This window comes from Micromys minutus (genome assembly GCF_963924665.1).
Source record: "Micromys minutus genome assembly, chromosome: 15".
Lineage (NCBI taxonomy): Eukaryota > Metazoa > Chordata > Mammalia > Rodentia > Muridae > Micromys > Micromys minutus.
In genome coordinates, this window is record NC_137984.1 from 13,730,325 (window position 1) to 13,742,053 (window position 11,729).

The following is an 11,729-nucleotide window of genomic DNA, read 5'->3' on the forward strand; positions in this document are numbered from 1 at the left end:
AAGGGCTTCTGAAGTGTCACTGACATCTTATGCAATTATTGGTGTTTTGATTGTTGACCTGGGATAATAGCTCAGTGGAAGGGGCTTGTCTAGTGTGTGTGAATCACTAGGTTAAATAGTAACACATCAACACACAAATGAAAAATAGAGAGGAGAAAGGAGATGGGACTAGAGAATTCTCAGTGACCCAAGAGGTGGGAGGTTGTTGGGGGCCATCTGGGTACCATAGTGTCTCTAGTTTCTTGGGCAGGACTGTAAGAGATGGGGGTGGACTATCTTATTTCTCTACAGTCTCAGATCTGCAGCTCGGGAACGGCCCTCTAAAGTGAGCCTGACGGTTGTGTTTTAATATGTGAGGTTCATATATGCTATCCCAAACGAAGCAAATGCAGAGGAAATGGCAGCTTCATTACTTTCAAATCAACAAACGTGGCAGGGCTACACACCTTGTTTCCAGAGGAACTGTCTTCCTGTTTGGGAAGCTACCTTACCGCCAAGTTAAAAGTCAATGGACAGATGACCATATGATTAGTTGAAGGAGACAGATGTGGTATAGTCAGTCCTGTGTTTAAAAACCTGCTTCCCCATTTCATCTCACCAGGGGGGAAAAAATGCCACAGCCTTTATTGTCTTGTTTTTGTCTGAACCCAGGGTTTGGGCACTTGAACCAAGCTTTCTGTCACTGGCCTCCAATCCCAAAGCCCTCGTCTCTCCGTACAGACCACTCGGCCTCACCTTGTCTTCTCTCCTACACTCCAAGCACAACAACCTTCGACACATTTGCTTACGTTTGAAATAAACTGTATTTTTGTATCGAAAAACTCAGCTTCCAGGCTTTCTTCTGACCTCGGCGCGGTAACTCATGCCTGTAATCCCACCATTTAGCAGGCTGAGGCAGGAGGCTTGCTCTGAATTCAAGCATGCTACATAGTAAAGTTCAGATTGGTCTGACTTACAGAAGGGGGGGAACCTGTCTCCAAAAAGAAGAACAAAAAAGGGGGAGGGGAGGGAGGCTAACAGAGACTGAACCACTAACCAAACTATATATATATATATATGGGCTAATTGTAGGTTCCCTATACATATGGAGCAGATGTGCGGCTTGGTCTTCATGTGGGTCCCTAACAACTGGAGCAGGGGCTGTCTCTGACTCTGTTGAGAGCCTTTGGGTCCCTTTCCTATAGCTGGGTTGCCTTATTTGGCCTCAGTGGCTGTGCTTAGTCCTGCTGTGACTTAATGTACCAGGGTGGGTTTGTACCTGCCCTGAGGAGAAAGAGGAGCAGAATGTGTGTGTGTGTGTGTGTGTGTGTGTGTGTGTGTGTAGGGGTAGAACTGGGACAAGGGGAAGGAGGGGAGTTGCAATCAGACTATAAAGTGAAAAGTGAATAAACAAATTAGTGGAGAGAAAAAAAAAAGAGTATTTCGTTTTTCAAGACCTTAGCAGCAGTCCATGTTTCCATAGCAACTTGTGCATAAGTCTATTAACATTTCACCTTCATAATTATTTTTGTTGCTGGAGATGGAGCCCAGAATCTCAAGGATAGGTAAGTGTTCTTATCACTGAGCTAGCTCTGTCCTTGCTAACTTGGATGTCCTCCTCCCTCAGTAAAGCTCGAGTTTCCCGACAGTTAAGATGATCTTGTGTATTACATCCTTAGAGGACAGCAGCACCATCTGATGCTCACTGTGGAAGAGAGCACACACACGCAGAGAGGACAGCTTGTAGGAGATGCTTCTCTCCTTCCAGAAGGGGGCCTGGGGAATTCAGGTCATCAGCCTTTGCCCCAGTGTCTTCGTGGGCAGGGTGGTCTCCCCAGCCATGATCCCTACCTTTTGGTGCACAGTCCTTAGACCTCGGAAGACGCCTTTAAGAGATTTGGGGACCCAGCTTGGTGGTGAGCAGGCCGATTCTACTTCTCATTAAATTGTGCTGTGTGAACCGTGTTCCTTAGATGAACACAGTAGCACAGGCCTTTGATTCCCAGCACTTAGTTGGCACAGGCAGGTGGATCTTGGTGAGTTTGAAACCAGCTTGGTCTGCAGAGCAAGGAAACCCAACCAACCAACCAAACAAACACAACAACAGACCCTTGTTCCAATGCCAGTGTTCTGTCTGGGTTTGGAATTTGTGAGCTGACAACAGTAAACAAAAAAAAAAAAAAAAAAAAAAAAAAAAAAAAAAAAAGCAAAGGACGGGGGTGTGTCCTCTTGTTGGCACTGCAGAGTCAGAGACAGGAAAACCAGGAATTGAGAGCCTCCCTTGGTTACATGGTGAGTTCAAGGCCGGCCTGGGCTACATGAGACCTTGTCTAAAATAGTAAACTGATAAATAAAATCATATGGTCACAGCTGTGTTTGTGTGGGTGCCGTACTGGGGCCGTTTGTTTGTCTTAATATGGATCTGTAAGAAGACTGCAGAACTGGGAAGTTCTTCCTGCTTAGGAAGGCAGGAGCTTACTACACAGCTCAAGACTTGTGCCTCAGCTTCTGAAGAAACAGGATTAACTTGGGTAGGAAGCCTGGGCCCACGGCATCTTGTGGTAAGCTTCACCATGAGTCGTCTTCCCCTCCTCTAAGTGTTCTCACCTGAGCGTCAGGAAGGTGAGTGCTTTGCACTTGAAGAATTTATGAGCAATGGGAATTGGTGTGACCTGCGTGGTTACTGAAGAGAAGCAAGTTAACTACCCAGGCGACCGATCCGTGAAGAAGGACTTATTGAATACAAACCAATAACATAGCCAAACATGGTGGTTTGGTCCTGTGACTGCAGCGCTAGGAAGGTTGCAGCAAGAGGGGCGTGAGTTTGAGGCAGCTGGAGATACACAAGTGTATCACAAGCTGTAGGGAGGATCAGCGTTTCCACCAATACACAAGTGTATCACAAGCTGTAGGGAGGGTCAGCGTTTCCACCAATACACAAGTGTGTCACAAGCTGTAGGGAGGGTCAGCGTTTCCACCAAGGACATACGCATCAAACACGCTCAGAGGTTCTATCCGCTATCCTCACAGTATAACATGGTGGCTTACAGTCAGACACAGGACTGCAGAAGTAGGTGAGAGTTCTCCATCAGCCCCACAGGCAGCAGAGAGAGTAAGAGACACTGGGCTTGGCTTGGGCTCTTGAAACCTCAAAGCCCACCCCCAGTGACACACCTCTTCCAATAAGGCCACACCTCCTAATCCTTCTCAGTAGTGCCACATTCGAATATATGTGTCTATTCAAGCCACCTCAAACATGTCACCATTCTCATCTCATCTGGCTTATATAAAAATCCACATTGTAATCTACTTTTATATAATTCATATACACAAAAGCAGTTGACCCTTCTTTCATCCCTCTGAAAATACTGTGAGCCCTGTGTGGTTGAATACAAAGAAACCGAAATCATAGGATGTTTAGCTTAGCATTAATTTTTAAGAAGATTTATGTGTATTTTTTGTCTGGATGTATGTATGTATGCCGTGTGCATGTCTATTGCCCGCAGAAGTCAGAAGGGAGTGTCAGATCTCATGGAACTGGAGTTATGCATGTTTCTGAACCACATGTATGTGGGTGCTGGGATTTGAACCCAGGTCCTCCCGAGAAGCGGTCAGTGCTTATAACCATTAAGCCATCCCTCCAGCGCCAACAGTGTTACTTTAATTTTTAATTAAAATTACTGAGTGGCCTGGCAGTAGTAGTGCTCACCTTTAACCCTAGCATTCGGGGGCCGGGGGGACAAGACAAGTGACTCTTGGGGTTTGGGGTCAGCCTGGTCTATAGAGTGGGTTCTAGGACAGCCAGAGAAACCATCTTAAAAAATATCTTGTGTGTCTGGAGGCTTACTTGTTTCCTAGTACATGTATGGGACCTGAGAGGAAAGCGTTAGGGAGCTGGGTCTCCCCTTCCGTTTCTCATGGGTTCTGGGAACTGAACTCAGTTCTTGAGCCATCAAACTTGCAATTTGAGGCTTTTATTTCCTGAGTCATCTCTCTCTCCGTTTTAATCCCAACACTTTAAACTGAGACCGCGAACTCCCAGATAAGGCGCTGACTGTGGGTACAGATGCATGGGGGTCTTCTACTGTCTTGAAGCCGGGTCATTCACAGTTGGCCATCCTCCTGCATCAAGTTCCCAAAGGCTGGAGTTAACGGACACGAGCTGCCATGTCTGGCTCTTTAAAAAAAAAAAAACATTTTTTGATATGTCAGCCATGGAAAATAATGAAAATCTTGTGAGGTTCAAGGCATGAAGGGATGAGGGGTCCTGTGTGGGTGGGATGTAGGATCAAATTTACATTCTGGAAGGATTACTAGCTTTTGCAGAGAGAGGTTTAAAAGGCCTGGGGTAGAAGAGAACGTGTGATGTTTCCTTGAAGATGTGCAAGTGAACGAAAGCGTTTGCTAGGTAAGTACCACTCTCAGGATAAAGGGTTCTCCCAGAAGAGAGACACTATTGTGTCTAGTTGGAACTCTTCTGTGTGTCCTTGTGAAGGGAACGGGGTAGTGCTGGTTCCTAACTAGTGGAGAAAAGGAAGAAACAGTACCTTTTCCCAAAAAAGTCCTCTCGAGAATTATCGCTTCCTGGTGTTAACTGTTAACCCTCTTCTAAAACGAGCGCAGTCCACCATAATGGAGTTCCATGCCAGAGCATTTGTGGAGCGCAAGAGACACTCTGTTCAACCTGTCCCTGCCCAAAATACCTGTCTGTCAGTCTAGCCATCCTTCCATACACCAGACTACAGAAAACACATTTCTTTGAAAACTCTACTTCTAATCTGAGGAAGCTGAGGCAGGAGGACTGCTGAGAATTCAAAAGTCAATCAAAGTTACAGGATAAGACTTAAAAGGAAAGGCCTCATGAATAAAACAAAAGAATATCAAAGACAAGACCAAATCTGATGGTGGTGTCTGTAGTCCCGGTACATGGGGACCTAAGGCAGGAGGCTAAACTATCTTGAGGCCTGAGATATATAGTAAGATATGTAGTAACTCCCTTCATGTTGGCTTTCTAAGTGCATTTATGTATATGTTCTTCCAAGCAGGGCAGTTTGGTTTACTACTTAGTGCTCAAGAGGCAGAGGCTCCTAATTCTGTTTTGGTTTTTGAGACAGAGCCTCACTATGTCCTTCTAGCTTTCCTGGGACTCACCAAGAGATGGAGCTGACTCCGAACCGGAAGACTCGCCTGCCTGTGGCTCCCAGGTGCAGGGACCGAAGACCTGAGCCACCACACCTGAACTGAGTTTTTCCTAGTACAATTAGGTAGCCCTGGCTTGCCTGGCGTTCCCTAGGTAGATCAAGCTTGGACTCTCAGAGATTCTGATACCTCTGCCTCTAGGGTTCCCCGATTAAAGGTGTGTACCAATCACACCCAGTCTATATCATTGTGATAGGATTTTCTGTAGCCCAGGTTGGCATGGTTGAGATTGACCTTGAATTCTTGAGCATTCAAGGAGCCTCCACTTCCAAGTACAGGTTCACAGGTTCGAACCTCCAAAGTTGATCCTGTTCTCTTTTGTTGTTGTTGGGATTTTGTTTGAGACAGGGTTTCTCTGCGCAGCCCTGGCTGTCTTAGAACTCACTCTGTAGACCAGGCTGGCCTTGAACTCACAGAGACGTGCCTGCCTCTACTTCTGTGGTGCTGGAATTAAAGGTGTGTGCCACCACCACCCAGCTCTATTCTCTTCTTTGAGGGTTCTTTCCTCACAAACTAATCTCATCGGAAGAAATAAAAAACCCCCGCTGTTTTTAAAGATATTTTGTTAAGATTTAATTTTAATTTTGTTTATGTGCTTATGTCTCATCTGAGTGTAGTTGGCCCATTGGCTCCCCTGGAATTGCAGGCAGCTGTGAGGCACCCGAGGGTGTTGGGGATTGAAGTCTTGTCTTCTGGAAGACAACTAACTCCTGCCTCAGGAAGACGTCATCTCCTGACCTTGGGATATGATATATGAATTCTGAGTTGGCACAAATCTCGAGACCATGGTACTCATTTTTTTTTTTGTAACATTCTAATTCTTTGCATGTTTTTATTCTATTTGTGGTTATTTACTTCTGAGTTTTGTGCTTTTTGTCTGAGACAGGGTCTCATAGTCCAGGCTGACTTTGAACTCACTTGGCTTTGGATTTCTTCCTACCTCTAGTTTCCGAGTGCCAGGCTGCACGCCCATGCCACCATGCCTTCCGTTATATTTGTGTTTTTAAGGCTGAGCTACAATGCTGCTTTGTACATCAGTGAGCCAGGGTTTATCATGTGTGTACGTACAAGATTCCTCTTTCTCTGCCTCCGATAAAACATTTTCCTGTAGGGGCTGTGTGGATAGCCTGGTTTTTACGGGGCAGAGTGTCTTCTCCTTGTTTATTGACATCCTCTGTAACCTCTTCAGGCTTTGAGAGCTGTCAGCAAGTCTCCTGCCTCAGCCTCCCACGTGTGGTGGATCACCAGAGCTCACAAGGAAAAAGCCAAGTGTGGTGGTTAGGGTGTGTTAGGGTGTGCCTGCAACTCCTGTGCTGAGGCAGGCAAATCCCTGGCCAACCAGTCTACCCCACTTTGTGAATTCCTGGCCAGTAAAACAAAACAAAAACCCAAACAAAACCAGGACCACCAAGCCTGAACTCAATCATAAGAGAACCCACTCTGAACAGGCTGTCCTTTGACCTTCGCATGCTCCCTGTGGCACATATATCCATAGTAAATAAAAGATAGGATGTGCATATGAACACACACTCTGTGAGGGTGGAAGTAGAGAGGCAACATGTTTGTGTGTATTTGTATATATACACATATATATGAAAAATATATCTCTAACGCATGTACACATATATGTATATATAATGTATGTCTAATTCAATATTCTTAAAAGAGTAACTTTTTAGATAAAAAAATAATATTTATGAATATATGTATACACACACATATATATGCTTATTTTTAGCATTTATCTTAAGGAAACAGAACAGAAGCTTAGGAATGTAGCTAGCTCATTTGGTAGGCAGAATAGGCCCTGGGCTCTATTCCCAGCACCACAGAAATAAATAAGTAAATAAAACATTACACACAGTGTCGTTCTTTCAAGGGTGTCCATTAAAAAGTTGTTCAAATGCTGACTGGGGGGCTGGAGAGATGGCTCAGCGGTTAAGAGCTCTGATCTTCCAGAGGTCCTGAGTTCAATTCCCAGCAGCCACATGGAGGCTCACGACCATCTGTAGAGGGATCTGATGCTCTTTTGTGGTGTGTCTGAAGACAGTGACAGTGTACTCACATATCTAAATAAATAAGCTAACAATGCTGACTGGACATGAGGGGACAGGCCTAGGCTACCACTTGGAAGGTATAGTCTGGAGATCAGGACTTGAGGGTCATTCATGACTAGCCTGGGCTACTTGAGAACATATGTCACAATAAACAAAGTTTTTTATAATGGGGAAAATTGGCAAAAAAACAATAAAACAATGCCCTGGTTATAGTAAACATGTATATCCACATATGATAAGTGATTCAAATGATGCAGGGTATTTAGTGATATTAAAATGCATGAATTGCTAAAAACGAGATATGACCCAACTCCCAACCATCAGAACTAGAGTGTGAAATACAGATATACTGTTTCCATGATATTGATTAATTCTGGGCACTAGAAATAGTGGGTGAGACTTTTCCCCCACTGCTATATTTGAACAATAAAACTTAATTTTAAATGTAGCAATTAAAAACAATGTATCATAATTTTACAGAGATAACATTTTTGTGTGCAAAGCTTGGCCTTGACAGGAAGGGACTACCCTCGCTGAAAATCTCTTAGAGTCAGGCACACCTTGAATGTTTGACCCTCCCACCTCTGCCTCCTCAGGGCTAGGGTTATACAAGTGAGCCACCTTATGTGGCTATAATTCAATTTTTTTTTGGAAGGAATAACTTCTCCTTAGATAAGAAAGATAAGGGAGTCAACAGAAACGTTTGTCAGAGAAGGTTGTGGGGAAAGGCATCATAAGCTTTTTCTCAAAGTCTTGGTTTTTGCCAGATTTTGCAGGCTGGGCCTGACATCTTGTAAGAGTCAAGTGACCACCATCTTTCTGAGAGACAGCCTTGCCAGTTCCACAGAACCAGTACAGCCAAAGTGCTGCGCAGCACAGGCCTTTGCCAAGGCACCGAGAGACAGTTTAGTCTGATCAAGGCTCAGCTGAGCCAGGTCTAGGAGTTAATTCCTATCAGCCCCACAGGGATAGCATGAAGCATCACCTCTAGAAGTTTTACAAAATTTAGAGAGAAATTAGGGGACAGATTGGTTGGGATTGCCCCATTCTTCAGGGGTTCCCCTGGTAAGTATCAGGGGGGATTCCCTTAAATATGGCAGAACCCTAACAGTAAGTATGGGGGCTACAGGGGAGAACAGGTCCCCGCTTGTTAGTGGACTGGAAGGGGTGGGGAAATTCCTAAACACTCCATTTACAGAGGAGAGCCCCTTCTTGGTCACAGTTCCCTTGGCACAGGGCATTTGGTGGCAGAGAACTGTTTCTGATTCCTTCAAGGTTTCTGATTTCTTGTAGGTTTTAGAGACAGACAACCGAAACACACAAACACACACACACACACACACACACACACACACACACACACACACACACGGACACACCTACTCCTCTCACCACTACTTTTTGGCTATTAAAATTACATAAGCACTACACCAAATATGCTAACACACTCAGACCCTAGTGTCATTTACTCTCCAAGTATTTGTGTGTGTGTGTCGGGTAAGGTTGTCTCTGGAGAACAGGAGAGGCAGCTGCATCCCCTGGAGAAGGGGTTACAGGCAGCCCTGAGTGGCCCAGTATCTATCTGCCTTCCTCAGAGTATCACTCATTCTTAATCAATTCATGGTTAAAAATAATTTCAGAAAGAAGACAATGTGGAAATTATTTTACTTAAATATTTGTTCATTAATTAATTAATTTTTTTTTGAGGCAGAATCTTGTGTAGCTTAGGCTGGTCTAAAGCCCGTTATGCAACAGAGGATAGGTTGACCTGATCCTCCTGCCTCAGCTTCCTCCATTCTGTGATTACAGGACCGTGCCATACCTTACAACGGTGTAGACTTATAAAACATAAGGAAGGATGTACGTGTGAGGAAGGGCATTTAGTCATCGTGAATGACAACTAGAACCTGAACTGTCTTGACCCTCTTGCTATAGAAATGTATAGAAAACAGATTCTACTCTAGCTTAATATAGTTTCTATTATACATTAGCTAGAGATACAAGCTTGAGATGAGGTAAGTTTATTAGCTTTGGAATAAATACAGATGACATTTCTCAACATTTTAATCTTATAACTGATGTCAGTAACCATTTATTTTTTAAGGGAAAGAGGATGGGTGGTTAAGATATAATGTATTTATCTGCAAAATGCCTAGAATTTAAAAAATACATAGAAACCCAAGCATGTCATTGTTACATTTTTCTATGTTATAGCAGCCACAGCTGGCAGGTTTCTCTTCTTACTCCAAGGTGCAGGCCACAATACTGTCTTAAAATCAAGAAGCAGAACTCACCAACAGTACCAGTCTGAGGGTGTAAAATGGCCCGGTGGCAGTATGGGTAGATGGCACGCACATTGCTCAGAATACAACTCAAGTCCAAAGCTTTGTGTGGCACCCAGCGCCATTAGTCTGCTCCCTCAAATTATGCTGTCTGTCACAGGTGACAAGTTTATACAAGTAAACTCAAGCGCACGTTACAACTAATCAATTTTATTTCATGTACAAAACTTCACTACACCAGGTACTGAAATTAAGGCGAATTAAATCAAAGTGGCTTTGAGAAACCTAAATCGACACATCTCAACGTGTCTCAAAGATCTTGTGTTTAGTTCAATCAGAAGTGTTAAGGTAACTGGGCACAGGGGCTCTCACCCTTACTCCTAGCCCTCGACTGAGGCAGGGCTGCTGTGAATTATAGGCAGTCTGATCTATACGATGACTTCCAGGACAATGAGGGGTATAAAGTGAGACCCGTATAAACAACCCAAAAGTTCCACTGAGGTTGAGTTGGGCAGAATAAGACTGAGGAGAAGGAATCCAGGGCCAGTCAGGCCGCACAGCAACGCTGTCTAAAAACGTGTGAGCACATACTAACTTATAACATGTTGAGAAAATGTCCTTTAAATTTTAAAAATTGTGTGCGTGGGTGTTTTCCTGCACGTCTGTACACCATGTGTGCCTGGTACCTGGACATATGTCCCCCGTAGCTGCAGTTACAGCTGGTGTGAGCCACCATACACAGGCTCTGGGAAATCAACTCTGGGTCCTCGGAAAGTGTAGCCATCAATCCTAATTTTAAAACTTGAAAGATGGGGGGGGGAACCCCTAGAAGATGAGACCACTGTTTATCAACTGCTTTCCCCATCCAACCCCAAAAAGAGAACCTTCAGGCAGGTCTGTGGGTTCGAAGCCACCCTGATCTAGTTCCAGGACAGCCAGGGCTACATAGAGAGACCCTATCTTTAAAGAGAAAATTAAGAAAGGAAGTTTAAAAAAGAAAATGCCCAGAAATAGGCTTGAAGAATTTTTAAATTAATCTTGTGCAACTTTCTGGTGCATACCTGTAATCCCAGTAATTCCAAGACTCGAGATACCAAGGCAGGGTCTCAGTGTGTATCTCTGGCAGACCTAAAATTAATGACGCAGACTAGGCTGGCCTGGACCCTGTTTCAAAATCGTCCCCCACCCCCATAAAGAATAGATAAATCTACCTCACTTTGTGAATTAATGAGTCTAAATGCGCTGTTTTCCAAATAGAACATAATTAAGGGGAGAGGGTAAGTTTAAGGGCCCTTAATTGGCAAGGCCTCTTTCTGAAAAAAAGAAAACAAAAAACAAAACCTAGGCTAATATAAATTCGGGAGGTTCATTTCCAGCTTAGAATGATGTGATCCCTCTAAATTTCATACGCGATGCCAAGAGCTTTTCTCAAAAGTCCTAAAAATTAATTTTCATGTGCACGCCCCGTCTTCGGAGCTGCACTCCCTTCGCAGCCACACGCGGCGCCCGCCGCAGCTGACTCCTCCCCGCTCGTGGGGAAAACCCTGCCTAATATTTATAACGCTATGACATACTGTAATACTCACAAGGTGGTTGTAGAAGTATAAACACGACTGGAGTTATCTGATTGGCTGCTGGTGATGTAACACCCATGTCAATACTTCCCACCGAACGCACGTGTTCGACCTTTTATTTAAATTTCCATTTCATCACAGCAATAAGACACTCGGGGCGGTGCATTTTCTACGAAACGATCGTCGCCCGGGGCCAGAGGTGCTGCCCGGCGTACACAATGCGCCCAAGGAGGTGTCCTCGCGAGGGAGGCACCGCCTGGTCCAGTCTTTTGTGAAGGAACAAAATAAGTTCACTTCCTCGGGCACGGCCACCCGCCCCCCCCTCCCCCAGCAGATGACAGGGCCCGGGGCGCGCTCCCACCGCAGTTACTCCCGGAGTCCCAGGTGAAGTCGTGGCGAGAGCCGGGCACGGTGCGCACGGGCGCGCGGCGGCTAGGCGGCCCCTGACACCCGCCAGCTGTTTGTCCTGGCCGAGCCGGCCCCGCCCCGAGACCCCGGCCCTGCGCCCCGCCCGCTTCCTTCCCGTGGCCGCACCCCCGCCCGCAGGCCCGAGCGGCCGGCCCCTTTCCCGGTCCCCGGGCGCCCCCGGCCCAGCCCAGCCCGGCCCAGCCCACCCCCTCCCTTGGCCGGCCCCCACC